At 40.6% G+C, this 15,217-nt stretch overlaps 1 long non-coding RNA gene across 1 annotated transcript in view; it reads right to left on the reverse strand.

Annotated features, from left to right (window-relative positions):
- LOC122540936 (uncharacterized) overlaps positions 1–15,217 on the reverse strand; it is a 187,976-nt gene that overhangs the window by 14,271 nt on the left and 158,488 nt on the right. The window contains exon 2 of the long non-coding RNA XR_006309459.2: positions 7,368–7,425. This is a non-coding gene — a long non-coding RNA (uncharacterized LOC122540936). The remainder of the gene's footprint in view (positions 1–7,367; positions 7,426–15,217) is intronic.

A 15,217-nucleotide genomic window follows, 5' to 3' on the forward strand; every position in this document is an offset into this window, starting at 1 on the left:
GAGATAAAAATCTGAAAACCTTAAGTGGCAATGACAATTAGCCGTAGCTTTAAGTTAAGAGGAGAAAAATTTAATAGGGACTTAAGGGGCAACTTTTTCGTGCAGAGGGTGGCACATCTATGGAATAAACTGGCAGAGGAGGTGGTGGAGGCTGGTAACAATTACAACATTTAAAAAGCTTCTGGATTGGTATATTAATAGGAAGGGATTGGAGGGATTTGGACCAAATGCTGGCAAATGGGACTAGGATTTAGGACATCTCGTTGACATGGATAAGTTGGACCAAAGGGTCTGTTTCCATGCTGTACATCTCTATGACTCTAAGAATGGCCGACAAATAATGTTCACATCCATACAAGAGTAAACAGGGGAGAGGCTTAGTAGCAATGCCAATTAACTAGTAATCCAGTACCTCAGGCTAGTGTCTGGGATGTTGGTTAGAATCTCACAATGACAGATGGTGAAATTTGAATTCAATAAAATCTGGTATTGAAGAATAAGAAAGACTACTGCGACCATTGTTGTGAAAACCCATTTTTTTCACTAATGTCCTTCAGGCCCATTTCAATCCACAGCAATGATGTTGACTCTAAGCAGTCGTCTGGGTAGTAGAGATGGGCAATAATTGCTGGCTGAGCCAGCAACACTGACATCCAATGAACAAATAAAAAAAAGAATGACTGCTTGGACAATGAAAAAAAAGTCACTCTCCTCAGAGAGGTATTCTGATACGTACACTAAGTTGCAATGTAGCAGATTTAATTCCAAATTTAACCCACTCTGTATTTGACCCAGGAATGCTTAATTCAACAGCATAGAGGGAGCTTGATTCTATATGTAGCTCATGCTGCACTTGACCTGTGAGTGCTTGATGAACTAGTACAGCAGGGCTTCATTCTATCTCTAATTCATGCTATCCTTAACCTGCGAGTATTTGGCAGAACAGCACGAAAGGTTTCTTTTTGTAGTTAACGTGTTCTTTGTAGCTCAATGCTGACATTAGATTTCCTAATGTTAAATGCTGTGACCCTCAGCATCAACAGAAAAAATGGTTGATCAGAAAATGGAGCAGTCACAAAAGAGATTCAGAACTGTTAAAATGTTCGTGTCTTTTGGTGCTGCATGAATAATGTCAACTCAAATGTTAGAACTTGCAATATCAAAATAGTAAATGAGGCCAGCTATGACTGCTCTGATCAATCCAGAGGCACCTAGTCAAAAGAATTGCTTATTTGTCTTCTGATTAAGGATATGTTCCCAGTACATTGGAATAGGCAGCTCAACGTTAATGGCAGTAAGGTGAGGCATGAAAAAGATTTCAAAACATTTAAAAGATGTCATTTGTTACATATCCACCAGAAGGCCATCTAGCTCCTATTGTGTCTGATTAATGCAGGCAACCTAAATCAAGTAGCAAAGGCAAAACTAGTGGGGCCCTTTGACAAAGCTGCTTGGGAGGCTAATAATATGCATCAAACCCAAATCCCAGTTTAACTCAGGCCTGAGTGCTGAAGCTGCTTTCCCATGCTGTTTAAAAGAGTGGATCAAGATATAAGGCGAGCTTAAAAGTTCTTTTTTTTGTGGTTCTTTCTATTGTAAGGAATAGCAGTGCCCTTCTGAATCCATCAATCAATTTTCAGACATCCTCTGAAGTTAGAAATAGCGTGACGTTATGCTGCCAGTTGCCAAGTGAGAAACCAATGGACATTCTATGGTTTCCCATTGGGATTTAACATTGACTCCAAAGGCTAGAAATGAGGAATGACTGTGTGAATCAAGTACCATTGGAATGATCATGGCCTTGGAACAATCATTCTCTATTTAGGGGAGGAGGGGGTGGGTGAAGGGATGGGGTGTTTAGTGGATTTGAGTGAGATGGGTGCAGTGGTAAAAGGGAAAGATAACAAAATATTAAGCTAACTCCAGGGTACAACTTTCCAAATTCTGTCATACCAAAAACACCATTCATTAAAAGAAATATTTACATATGTTTCTGTATGGGTTCATGAATAGTGAGTTAATTGAAAGGACACCGAGCAAGAACAATGCCTTTTAAACAGATGACAATTGAACAAACTACTGCAACAACAACAAGGTTTGCCTAGATTTTTGAGTTTCCCTCCATCTCACTTCCCCTGAACATCTACAAAATGTTTTGTTTTAAATTTGTCGAGTTGATGAAAGAGTTAAAGCAGAAGGAGGAACTTTGCAGTTAGTTAACAGAGCCTCATTTTAAAGCAACCTGCCCCTGAATAATAAGCTTGCACCTTTCCCTTATATGAAACTTTCCCCATGCCTACCCCCTCGCTCCCAACTTATCATCTACCAGCACGTGCATGTTACTTAATTCTTCTTATTGGTAACTTTCCTCCAAATACCAACATCTTGTTTTTCCTTCCTCCCCTCTGCCAGCCCCACAAAAAAACTATTTATTGCTTGTAGAGGGGGCACTAAGCATAGGTCATTCTGCTATACGTCAAACACAACATAGCCAATGGGAGGTTAAACTTGCATCTGCTTAGCCATTGCTAATGAGTGTATGAGTGGAGGTTCTGTGCTGCAGGGGTGGTAGCTTCATTCCCCCACCCCCCTGGGGTCAGGGGGGTTGGTTAGCCTTTATTTGTTAGACTTTGATGCATAAATTATCTGATGTTTGCAGGATTCACGTATTAATTCTGGGCCGCTGCCTCAGCCTGCCTCCCTCTGGTAGCCACGATGCTAATCTCAGGGTCTCTGGTTGGCAAGGAAAAAAATAAGATGGAGTTCATTGGAGTGAAAGATGACACGTTCATGCATAAAAATTAATTAAAGTCAATGCCCTTATTGTCAATCTGTTCAAATAAACAGAATTCACGTTGGAGATCAATTTTGCTCCTATTTATAGGTGGTTCCTAAGTATATTTTATTATGTATCATTTCTAAATATATATAGTGCAGCATTTAGTGTTTTAATATTCAAAACACAGTGGGTGTAATTTAGAATGTGATGGGCATTCTGTCCCTGAGAAGCATCCGTGAAAATGAGCAGTGTGTTAAGTGGGGGTGGTTCATCTCGTTTATTTGTTGATGGGCTTATGTCATCACTTGCATTAAGGGTCCCAGGATAAGAGACCATTGTAGCGAGAGACTACATTTGACTCACTCCTTTTATACATAGAGGTAAAGTCACCATTGTCTTGCTCTCTCATTAGAGACAGAGACGGCTGGTGGTGGGTTAACTTGAAGGTCACCACACTTGAGGTGAAGGGAGAGCCATAGAGTCATAGAAATGCATGGAAACAGACCCTTCAGTCCAACCTGTCCATTCCGACCAGATATCCCAACCTAATCTAGTCCCATTTGCCAGCACTTAGCCCACATCCCTCTAAACCCTTCCTATTCATATACCCATCCAGATGCCTTTTAAATGTTGCAATTGTACTAGCCTCCACCACTTCCTCTGGCAGCTCATTCCATACATGTACCACCCTCTGAATGAAAACGTTGCCCCTTAGGTCCCATTTATATCTTTTCCCTCTCAACCTAAACCTATGCCCTCTAGATCTGGAAAACCCCACCCCAGGGAAGCCCTTCATGGTAACCTCAGCTGGTGTTGACATCACTCCGCAGTGCAAACCAGAATCCAGCCAACTGACCCCCTTTGGATCGCTTCCTCTACCATCCCTGGAATGCCATAATCTAGCTGCTTGGGATATTAATATCAGGAGTGAATTTTTAATCAATATATAAGTTCCAGTTTACTCCTGCCCCATTTCTCTGATGAAAGTGCCACTTTCTTCCTGAGGTACAGTTCTACAGACTTCAGCTGCCTAACAGTACCATGTCTTCATGGCCATTTGGCAGCAATGGTTAGCAATCAGCAGTGGGAACTTCAGCTGAATTCTCTATACAGTAGCTCTTGGTTACAAGGCTCAGGGCTCAACTGTTTCTCCTCAGCAATAACAGCTTGCATTTATATAGCACCTTCAACACAGTAAAATGTCTCAAAGTGCTTTCTTAGGCATTATAATAAAACAAGTTGGACATCAGCTTACACAATAAGATATTATGAAAAATGAGCAAATATTGTGTGAAAGAGAAGGTTGTAAGATGCATCTTGAAGGTAGAGACAAAGACATTTAAAGAGGGAATCCAAAGCCTAAGACTTCAAAAGTTAAAGATGTGCCCACCAATGCAGAATGATTGAAATCTAAATGAACAAGTGGTCAGAATTAAAGGAGCACAGACATCAGGCTGAAGGAGATTACAGAGACAGAGAGGGGTGAATTTGAAAACAAGGAAGAGAATTATAAAATTCAGATACGCTGGATTGGGGCCTTCCTTTTCACCTGTCCCCTCAAACGAGATGAGCTCAACCAGGGACTCACACTTGGAATTTATTAACTGTGTGATTCAGAATCACAGAATCCACCTTGCCATGAAAATGCTTTGAAAAATGCAAGTATATTCTGGATCAATGGTGCTGGAAGAGCACAGCAATTCAGGCAGCATCGAGGAGCTTCAGCAAAATCGACGTTTCGGGCCAAAGCCCTTCATCAGGAAGTATATTACCTTGACTAATCTGTCCAAACAACAACAATTGATTGATCTCAATGAAACCTCTGACATGTAAACCAAAGAGTCTGGAATACGATTACAATCAATGATCAACTAAGAGGCAAAAAAATATCAGAACTTGATTGTTGCCCCTTTTTCAAGGATTTCAAGTATAATGCCTAGGTAATGAGAGAAAGACTAACATTTACCACTCTCTCTCTCTCTCTCTCTTGCTTTCGCTCTTTCCATTGCAATTTTCCTGTTCTGTATATTATCAATACAAATCACAGTCCTGCTTTGAATTTGCCTGTAATACCATACTCTACATGTTCGTCCTTTGTTGCTTTTACACTATGTTCAAATTAAACTCCATCTGCCACTCCTCAGTCCATTGGCCCACCTGATCAAGATTCTGTTGTACTCTCAGGTAACCTTCTTCGCTGTCAACTATACCTCCAATTTTGGTGTGATTTGCAAACTTGCTAACTATATCTCCGATGTTCACATCCAAATCATTTATATAACTGACAAAAAACAGTGGACCTAACACCGATTCTTGTAGCAAACCATTGGTCACAGATCTCCAGTCTGAAAAACAACACTCCACCACCACCCTCTGTCTTCTACCTTCGAGTCAGTTCTGTATCCAAACGCCTAGTTCTCCCTCTATTCCATGTGTTCTAACCTTGCTAACCAGTCTACCATGAGGAACCTTATCGAATGACTCACTGAAGTCCATATAAACCACGTCCACCACTCTGCCCTCATCAATCCTCTTCGTTACTTCTTAAAAAAACTTAATCAGGTTAGTGAGTCATGATTTCCTACATGTTTAAGGTGAAAGGAGAACTATTTAAAAGGGACCTGAGAGGCAACTTTTTCACGCAGAGGTGGTGCATGTATGGAATGAGCTGCCAGAGAAAGTGGTGAAGCTAGTATAATTGCAACATTTAAAAAGCATCAGGATGGATACATGAATAAGAAAAGTTATAGGTATATGGCCAAATGCTGACAAGTAGGATTAGATCAGGTCAGCATGGAAGAGTTGGATTGAAGGGTCTGTTTCCGTGCTATACAACTCGATGACCATGTGTGGGCATTGCTGGCAAAGTCAACATGTGTCGTTCATGTCGAATTGCTTTTGAACTGAATGGCATTTTGAGCAATTTCAGAAAGCAGTTAATAGTCAGCAACTTTACTGTAGGTCTGGTGACACATGTACACCTGACTAGATAAGGGGGTGCGTTCCTTTCCCTCAAGAACATTCATGAACTAGATAAGTTATTATGGCAATTGATGGTAGTTGCCATAGTCATCATCACTGAGACTGGTTTACAATTTCAGATTTTCTTATTTGAATTTAAATTTCACCAGATACATTGGTGGGATTTGAACCTGTGTCCCCTCCTGTGGTCTGGCTTCAGGATCATTAACAAAACGTCTGCGAAAATAATTGAAAGGAAGGGAAAACAGGCAGGTGGGGCAGAGAAATGAAAGGAGATGCAAAGGAAAATGAGGCAATCTTGAATCTTGAGCTCCATGGTGAGATTGTTGAGGTGATCATGCAATGTATGCAGTTTTTAGCAGAATGAGGAGACAGAGAGGAGGAAGAATATGAAGAATAAACTTGGATCTTAATTAAAAATGTAAAATGAATAGTCTCATTTGTCACTCATTATTGCAAAGTGTTCATGGGCTGGTCAATGTTGGCTAGGACACTACCCTATCATTAGTAAAAGAAGTGGATTTGGAAAGGTGAATGATTAGATGTAAACTGAGGATTAAAGTTTTCGAGGTGGACAGATTCCCTCAATGCCCTCCCAATATATCTTCAGGCTGAAATATCTGAGATTCCACACTGTAGCCACGATCATGTGACCCATGCAAGATCATTGGATTTAAACTTTATCTGAAATTTTCAAACATGAAGAATGGGTCCAGTTAGTCACAGAGAATTTGGAAACAGATTTTTTTTTAAAATGCCACTAGCCCTGTATATGTAACTTAAAATCATAAGATTTGCATTAGAAGTCAAATGACAAATTATGTTAACTTTTAGATTTTGTTTGTTAAAGGAATACACTTGAAAATAATCTGTCTTTTCTCTCTTAAGTATTGAATGATCTGCTGTGTCTTTCCAATATGATCAATTTTTAACAAGGCTGACACGAAATAACAACTAGCCCGTTCTGTCAGACATAATGAAATCCACTGAAAATTGTGGAAGTTAAAGCAGGAAATGAGAGAATTCATCTTCATTGCTTGCAGAGAAATTGTAAGCTGTTATCATTATGTACTGATGCTCTGTGCAGCATGTCCTGGTGGTTAGGTTGACTGTTCTTGGCTTGTAGTGTGGATCAATAACAGGACACAAATAGCACAATCAAACCTCAAGCAATGTAGAGCAAGCCAAGTATATATGCTCACCTGTTTACAAGAATAAGAGGTGATCTCATAAAATCCTTAACAGCCTTCTACCATGGTAGATGCTGGAAAGATGATTTACCTGGCTGAGGGTTCTCTAGAATAAGAGGTTGGATTGAGATAAGGAGAAATTTCTTCACATTTAAACCTTTGGAATCTATATCCTAGATATCAATGAATGTTCAGCCATTGAGTATGTTCGAGAAAGAGATCTTTGGATAGTAAGAGAATCAAGGGATAGGAGAATCATGCAGGAAGGTGGAATTGAAGTAGATTATCAGCTATAATCGCACTCACTTGAGTGTGATGGGTGTCACCACGTTGAAGATAGGCTGCTTCATCATTCACTACACTCACAATTAGTCTCAGTTTGGAAGAACACAGAATTCACCTTATCCAGCACTCACCTTATCCAGAAGTGCAGTTCTGTTCACCATGTTACAAAGTCACTCTTCTTTCTGACTCCTGCAAGAGACAGAAAAACTGAGGCCAATTTCAGGAAAAGTTCAGTGGCATTTTTTCCTGAGGAATCTATGCATTTAACAATTGCTTTTCCTTCTCCAAAGCCCCCATCACTGGACCCTCCGTACATCCCAATGTTCTCAGGAATATACATGATGTGGAGGTGCCGATGTTGGAATAGGATGGACTAAGTCAGAAGTCACACAACACCAGGTTATGGTCCAATAGGTCTATTTGAAATCACAAGCTTTTAGAGCGCTGCTCCTTTGTCAGTTGAAGGAGCTTCATCTGATGAAGGAACAGCGCTCCGGAAGCTTCTGATTTCAAATAAACCTGTTGGACCATAACCTGGTGTCATGTGACTTCTGATTCAGAAATAGACAGATACAAGATTAATGTATTTTGATTCATCAGACCAGGTACTAAGGTCATATATTCTTAATCTATCCATTTCTGAAGCCTTTAAAATGTTTTTTAAAAAAAGCTAACATTTGTTATAACATTCATACCTTATACAGTTTCACCTTTAAACCTAAATTTCTAGAAGTTACAAAAATAATTATCGAATTTCACAGTTTCCATAATTGTGCAGCTGCATAAAGATTACTGCAAGAACCAAGGAATCTGTATTGGAATTGGCATACAATTATCGCATGAAAAGATGCCGAGGACTGAAAGTAAATGTAACATGCCATAGCTGTCTCATTGCTGAATTGGTCAGCATTAATTTTTAAGATGATGTGAACCCTGTTTGGAGTGACATGGGCCATGAAAGTACATAAATGGAAATGGATAAAAGGCATGGAAACAGATGCGAAGATTGCATGCAAGTGTCTCACAACATAACTTTAGCACTGCAAATTTCCTTTATATTTACATGGGAGAGTTACATGGGAGAGCTATGAATGTGAGCCATGACCACATTGGACTGGGAGTTGGTTAATGTGATGCCTGGGGCTGATGGGCAATATTTAAAGATAAACCTTGCAATTTTACTGAACTGACAGAAAACAGCAACACATATTTGTGGATGATGAGGTTAGCCCAGGAGTGTCAGCCGAGTGTGTTTACAGTCTCTCAAGTGTCTTTAGAACTTAATCCTCAGGTGCATATTTAGAAAAATGTGGTTTGTAGGCAAATACAAGACTCATCAAAAATATTAACTGAGTTTAAACTGCAAATGTAACATCCTTTATGTATGAAGGTGTATGAAAGGGAGATGTAACTGCAAAATTTTGAGATTTCCCACAACAGTCTGGTTTTACAGATTCAAGGAGGCAAAAAGTCACCTCAATATGTACACATCAATATTCTCAGTCCCTTGTACCAACATGCAGGGCACAGGCATGGTATTGGTGCTGGGATTGCTGGGAGGTTACATTATATTTCCAGAATTTCTTGTCTTGATCAGTGGTCAAGTTTTGAGGGGCACTGCTCCCAACCTGCTGAGCTTTTCCAGCAATTTCTGTTTTTGTTGCCCCCAGCTAGTGTTGGATTGACAGGGGATATTAATTCATTTTTCCAGTCTTCTGCAGAGGTGATCAGAGGATTTGAAATGGTCATGAGCCTTTGGGATAACACTTTAGACTATTTAGTTTTCTCTCTCTCTCTCTCTCTGTTCCAGCCAGACACCAGATGCCATATGTCCAAAACAAGTTTTATCTCCTCAGACATCTTATCCATGTGTTAAGTTGTACAAATAATGACATTGACAAAGAAGGAAAACACCCAAGTAGAGTAACGGACGTTCATTTCATTTTGTCCTAAATTTTTAATTGAAAATATCCCTAAAGTAGAAGTTGTGGGGAAGGGAGGGAATGGGGAATGAGGCTGCTTGTCAGCTAACCTCATCAGCTGTGCAGAGCGAGTTGCTTGTGTGAGACTTAGTACAAGGCAATGAAAAGAGGCTGTGGAGGTATTTGTCTGCGCGGTCTCTCAGCCTGTGGGAGAATACACACGAGAACAATAACCCTTTTCTTAGGACTAGCAGCTGAGGCCGGGGGGCCAGGCTGCTCAGAACTCAGTGAGTAAATTAAAGGCTGCATCTGTTCATTATATAAACAAATAGTACAGTTAGGCTGTGTAGCTTGGCAAGCCCCCATTGCTGGAGACAAAGGCAGGAAAAACTGTCACCGTGAAGGATGGCTGACCCAGAGACAGCAGAGAGGAGCATCCCTGAAATTGTTGCCTCGACAACTCCATGGGACACCCTTCAACTCGGCCCAGCTCTCTCATGGCAACCCCTGGTGAAAGTCACTGTCAAGGCAGTGAGAGCTGTCATAACTTTGTCATTGAGAGCAAACCTTCCTTGGTACTGTAGTCCAGTCCCTGCCATTAGCGGCAAGATCATAGACTGTCGCCCACCGTTATTGATGAGAAAGAAATCAAGCCATTGGCTGCCCAAGGAGAGTCAGTTTAACTCTCTGTGACACCAACTTAGCACTGTTCCAAGAAATATAAATTTTAAAAAGCCATTTCATTATTCCCTCCCAGTTTCGAACTTCCTATTGCCTTTGGCATAACGATTAAGAACACCTTATGAAGATAGGAAAATAGAATTGCAGCAAAGCTATCAATCAATTTATCTACCTCATTCACACCAGTTCTTTTTCATGTCCACTCATATAATTTTTATTCAGTATGTTGCAGAGTTGAGAACTCTCATCAGTTCCAAAATAAGGGGCGGCACGGTGGCACAGTGGTTAGCACTGTTGCCTCGCAGCGCCAGAGACCCGGGTTCAATTCCTGCCTTAGGCGACTGACTGTGTGGAGTTTGCACGTTCTCCCCGTGTCTGTGTGGGTTTGCTCCGGTTTCCTCCCACAGTCCAAAGATGTGCAGGTCAGGTGAATTGGCCATGCTAAATTGCCCGTAGCGTTAGGTAAGGGGTAAATGTAAGGGTATGGGTGGGTGGCGGGTCGGTGTGGACTTGTTGGGCTGAAGGGCCTGTTTCCATACTGTAATGTAATCTAAAATCTTAACAATATTTAAACTTATTATTATGACTATTGACTTTTCCTCACAGGCAAGAATGACTGTCTTCCATGAGATTGAAGCCAGCTGATGAGGCCAAATTCAGGATGTTTTGACTTTTTGAAATGTAGGCTAATAGTTCTCGTGCAACCTGTATGGTTATGTATTATTTATTTGTAAGATGGCTTGTTTTACAATATCAAAGCGCTGGATGAATAAATGCAGGAATTTGTTACCCCAAACTCCCACCTCTCAAATAATAATTATTATGCTAACATCACCAGGGAAAAAAAAGGCTAAACTGGCCATGAATCTAATTGTCATTTGTGGGATCTGGCTGTGTGCTAAACAACAACTACAATTTGTCCATGTTGCAAAGTAATTCAGGGGTTGTGAAACATTTTGAAGCATGTGATGAAGTGTTATTTAAATGCAGGCTTTCTCTACACAGATTCTTAAAAAGTAGTTCCTACTTCCAAAAGCTTTTGTTTACAATAGAAACATTTCATAAAACATCATTCAAATGATCTAGCAGTGCAAACCCCGAATGAACAACACGTTGTGAGTGGCAAATCATATTTATCTCCAATGTATCAATTACAATCGATGCGTCAGTGATTCACACTCATCCAATGTCATCGGAAAATGATACAATGCCAAAACTCCATTCTCAAAACAAAAAAAATTTCTCCTAATAATTTTTCATGGAAGAAGCCCTCTGTAATAAACTATTATACTTTTGTTTTGCCTTTGTGACTCATCATTTGGTCAACAGGTTCAAGGGAAACATTCAAACCTGAGAAATTGTTCAGGGACAAAAAGACAGACCTGTATTTCCATAATTTGGAAGAATTATTGTATGCATTGAGAGGTCAGCTGTGTCAACATTTTCCTCTGTAATGTTCACTTATTCAGACATGCATTTATTATTGTGGTATACAAACACACACCCCTTATTTTAAAGTGACCTTTAAATAGCCCAAATTCTTTATAGATAGCCTGCCAATACTAAATGTGATTTTCATTACCTCTTAACTCTTTTATTTGCCACTCTTGTGCTGCAGTTAGATCATCTAACCCATCCAATCATATTTCCAATAAAACATTTGTCCAATTGTTGAAGAGTTTTTCAATATTGCACCAACTGTCCACATTCTGCTTGTTTTATTTCCTTATATTTTTGCCCAATCAGGCTCATGCTAATGATTAGCTGACAGTTTCTGGTTACACATGCTCATGGCTATCAGATAAGCTTGCTCTCTTCATTATTGCCCTTCCATATTTTCATACTTTACAGCAACAAAATAAGATGAATATTTATATTTTGCTGGTGGTAAGGTGGTCCAGTGATTAGCACTGCTGCCTCACAGTGCTAGGGACCTGGGTTCAATTCCCACCTTGGGCAACTGTCTGTGTGGAGTTTGCACATTCTCCCTGTGTCTGTGTGGGTTTCCTTTGGGTGCTATGGTTTTCTCCCACATTCCAAACATATGCAGGTCAGGTGACTTGGCCATGCTAAATTGCCCATAGTGACAGGTGCATTACTCAGGGGTAAATTTGAGGACAGGGGAATAGCTCTGGGTGGGTTACTCTTCGGAGGATTGGTGTGGACTTGTTGGGCTGAAGGGCCTGTTTCCACACTGTAGGGAATCCAATCTAATCTAAAAAATATGATGGGTCTCAATTTTTCATTTACAATCTATATTGATGAGTCATCAATGTGGTAGGTCTAGTGTAAAGCCATTTTTTATTATTTCCTCACAATTTTGTCACTTTTGTCTCCCAATTAGATAAAAATTGTTAAATATAAGATTATTCATATGATCGTAGGAAGTTATAAAATAATGACCAGAATAGATAGAGTCTATGGTAGTTGCCTTTTCCCTAGTATGGAGCATTTCAAGACTAGATGGCATATTTTTTAGGTGAGAGGAGAGACATTTAAAAAACACATAGGGACAAATGTTTTACACAGGGAGTGGTTTGCATGTGGAATCAACTTCCAGAAGAAGTGCTGGATGTGGGTACAATTACAACGTTTACAAGATATTTGGATAAGTACATGAATAGGAAAGGTTTGGAAGGATATGGACCAGGAGCAGTCATGGGGGACTAATGTAGGTTAGGATCCTGTTCGGAATGGACTGGTTGGACCAAAGGGTCTGTTTCTGTGCTGTATGACTCTAGGACTCTACAAATCAAATGCAATTGCCCGTCAACTTGCATGTTCAGCTTTCCCCTCTGCTGCTTTTTAGATTAGATTAGATTACATTACATTACATTACAGTGTGGAAACAGGCCCTTCGGCCCAACAAGTCCACACCGACCCGCCGAAGCGAAACCCACCCATACCCCTACATTTACCCCTTACCTAACACTACGGGCAATTTAGTATGGCCAATTCACCTGGCCCTGCACATCTTTGTGACTGTGGGAGGAAACCGGAGCACCCGGAGGAAACCCACGCAGACACGAGGAGAATGTGCAAACTCCACACAGTCAGTCACCTGAGGCGGGAATTGAACCCAGGTCTCTGGTGCTGTGAGGCAGCAGTGCTATTGGCACACTTCAGATTTTTACTTCAAAATATACCTCAGAAGAACATTATTTTCTTCCAGTTTAGCTTTCATGCTGCCCTTGATGATTGCACATTAAACTTTCAAGGAACAAAACAAATGAACAGGCTGAGTCAGAAGCCAGGTGGCCAGCAAGAAAGCATTCACTATTTTGAAAAGTTTTTCATTTGGAATCAAATCATACATATTGAGATGTCCAGGTCAGTTTGAATTCATTTGTCCAGACAAAAAGGGGTGGGTTCTGACATGTCAGGTGGAACAACTGCCCTGTCCCCACGTGGACCATCTTCTAAGATAGCTGCTGTGATACCAAGCTTCCGCACATCAATTCTTTTTAATTACAGGATGTAGAATGCTTTGGTACGGATAATATCAAAGAAGGGGCACAGCCTTAAGAAAAGTAATAGAAAGCAAGTAGAAAACAGTTTAGGTTTGTGATATGGATTGGAAAATGTTTTGGGAAAATGTACAGGCTATGTAAATGGCATGAGGTCATTGGCAAGAATGAAAATGTTAGAGAGAAAGTGAACTTCTGAAGGCAGATCTAAGATTGTGCATTTTATTTTCATGTTTAAAGTTAACTTTGATTTAGAGAAGTGTACATGGAAGAAAATCTCTTATGTTAATCAAATTAAAACCATTTTCTAAACACTTTTGCCACAAAGCCACACAGCTGTAAGTACATGAAAATGAACAAGGCTAAATCTTAATAAAACGATTGTCAAAGTTTCATCTTCTCAGCACAGCAGTCTCATTCCTTCTAACAACCCATTATAAACATCATCCCAAGTTCAACTTCTCAACAAACATCTCCAGATTGAGAATTTATTTTTACACAAGGGTAGACCCAGTGAAATCCAGTGAAATAGATCAGCACAGCAGAGAAATTAAGTCAGTTCAAATTGATTATGGACTGAATTTAACATCCCCACTCCCACCCCCATCACACCCTCTCCCCCATACCATACCCACTTTCACATGCTACCCCTCACAATAGCCAGACTGGCTTTCTGGTCAGCAGAGAATACATGGACTTTCCAGTCATGGGGATGAACAAATCATTGTCTCGTTTGTTAAAAATAAAAGCAGATGAAGACATTGTATCTTCTCATTGAGAGCAGATGGTGTGACATTGGCCATCTTAATTTCTATACTCCCTTCACACTTTCTAACCTATCTCCTTCTAAACTTGTTGCACCTCATTCTCAGAGGTATAATCTTGACATTGATATCAAATCTGTTGCCAACAGAGGTGCTGTTGTCATCTGGTGACCCAACATCTTCTAGAGGCTGAATGCCAATTTTCTGATACTTTCTGCCATCTCCTTCTTGGACCATGACCATACCACCGAACACCAAGCCATTGTTTCGAGAACAATTATGGACTACAACTCCTCCAGGGACCTTCCCTCCATGGCTTTCAACTTCCAAAATATCCACCTTAATTAACTCACTTCTACCTATTTCCCAAGGTTCATAAATAGGACTACCCTGTTATACTTAGTGCACTAATCTGTTTCTTTTCCTATTGAGGGGAGGTCATGTTGCAACTGTACAGGACATTGGTTAGGCCACTGTTGGAATATTGCATGCAATTCTGGTCTCCTTCCTATCGGAAAGATGTTGTGAAACTTGAAAGGGCTCAGAAAAGATTTACAAGGATGTTGCCAGGGTTGGAGGATTTGAGCTAAAGGGAGAGGCTGAACAGTCTGGGGATGTTTTCCCTGGAGCATCGGAGGTTGAGGGGTGACCTTTTAGAGGTTTACAAAATCATGAGGGGCATGGATAGGATAAATAGACAAAGTGTTTTCCCTGGGGTGGGGGAGTCCAGAACTAGAGGGGATAGGTTTAGGGTGAGAGGGGAAAGATATAAAAGAGACCTAAGGGGCCACTGTTTTACACAGAGGGTGGTACGTGTATGGAATGAGCTGCCAGAGGAAGTGGTGAAGGCTGGTACAATTGCAACATTTAAGAGGCATTTGGATGGGTATCTGAATAGGAAGGGTTTGGAGGGATATGGGGCTGGGTGCTGGAAGGTGGGACTCGATTGGGTTAGAATATCTGGTCGGCATGGACGGGTTGGACTGAAGGGTCGGTTTCCATGCTGTACATCTCTATGATTCTATGATTCTATGAGTAGCTATCTTGAGGTCTTGACTCTATTAAATCACCCTTTGTTCGATCTGCATCCATGACTTCTCTGAAGCCCCCTGTCACTTCAAAGTTTCTAATTTCCTGGCCTATACCT

This window comes from Chiloscyllium plagiosum, unplaced genomic scaffold (assembly GCF_037043375.1).
Source record: "Chiloscyllium plagiosum isolate Xiang-an unplaced genomic scaffold, Cpla_swu_hap1 HiC_scaffold_39, whole genome shotgun sequence".
NCBI classification, from domain to species: domain Eukaryota; kingdom Metazoa; phylum Chordata; class Chondrichthyes; order Orectolobiformes; family Hemiscylliidae; genus Chiloscyllium; species Chiloscyllium plagiosum.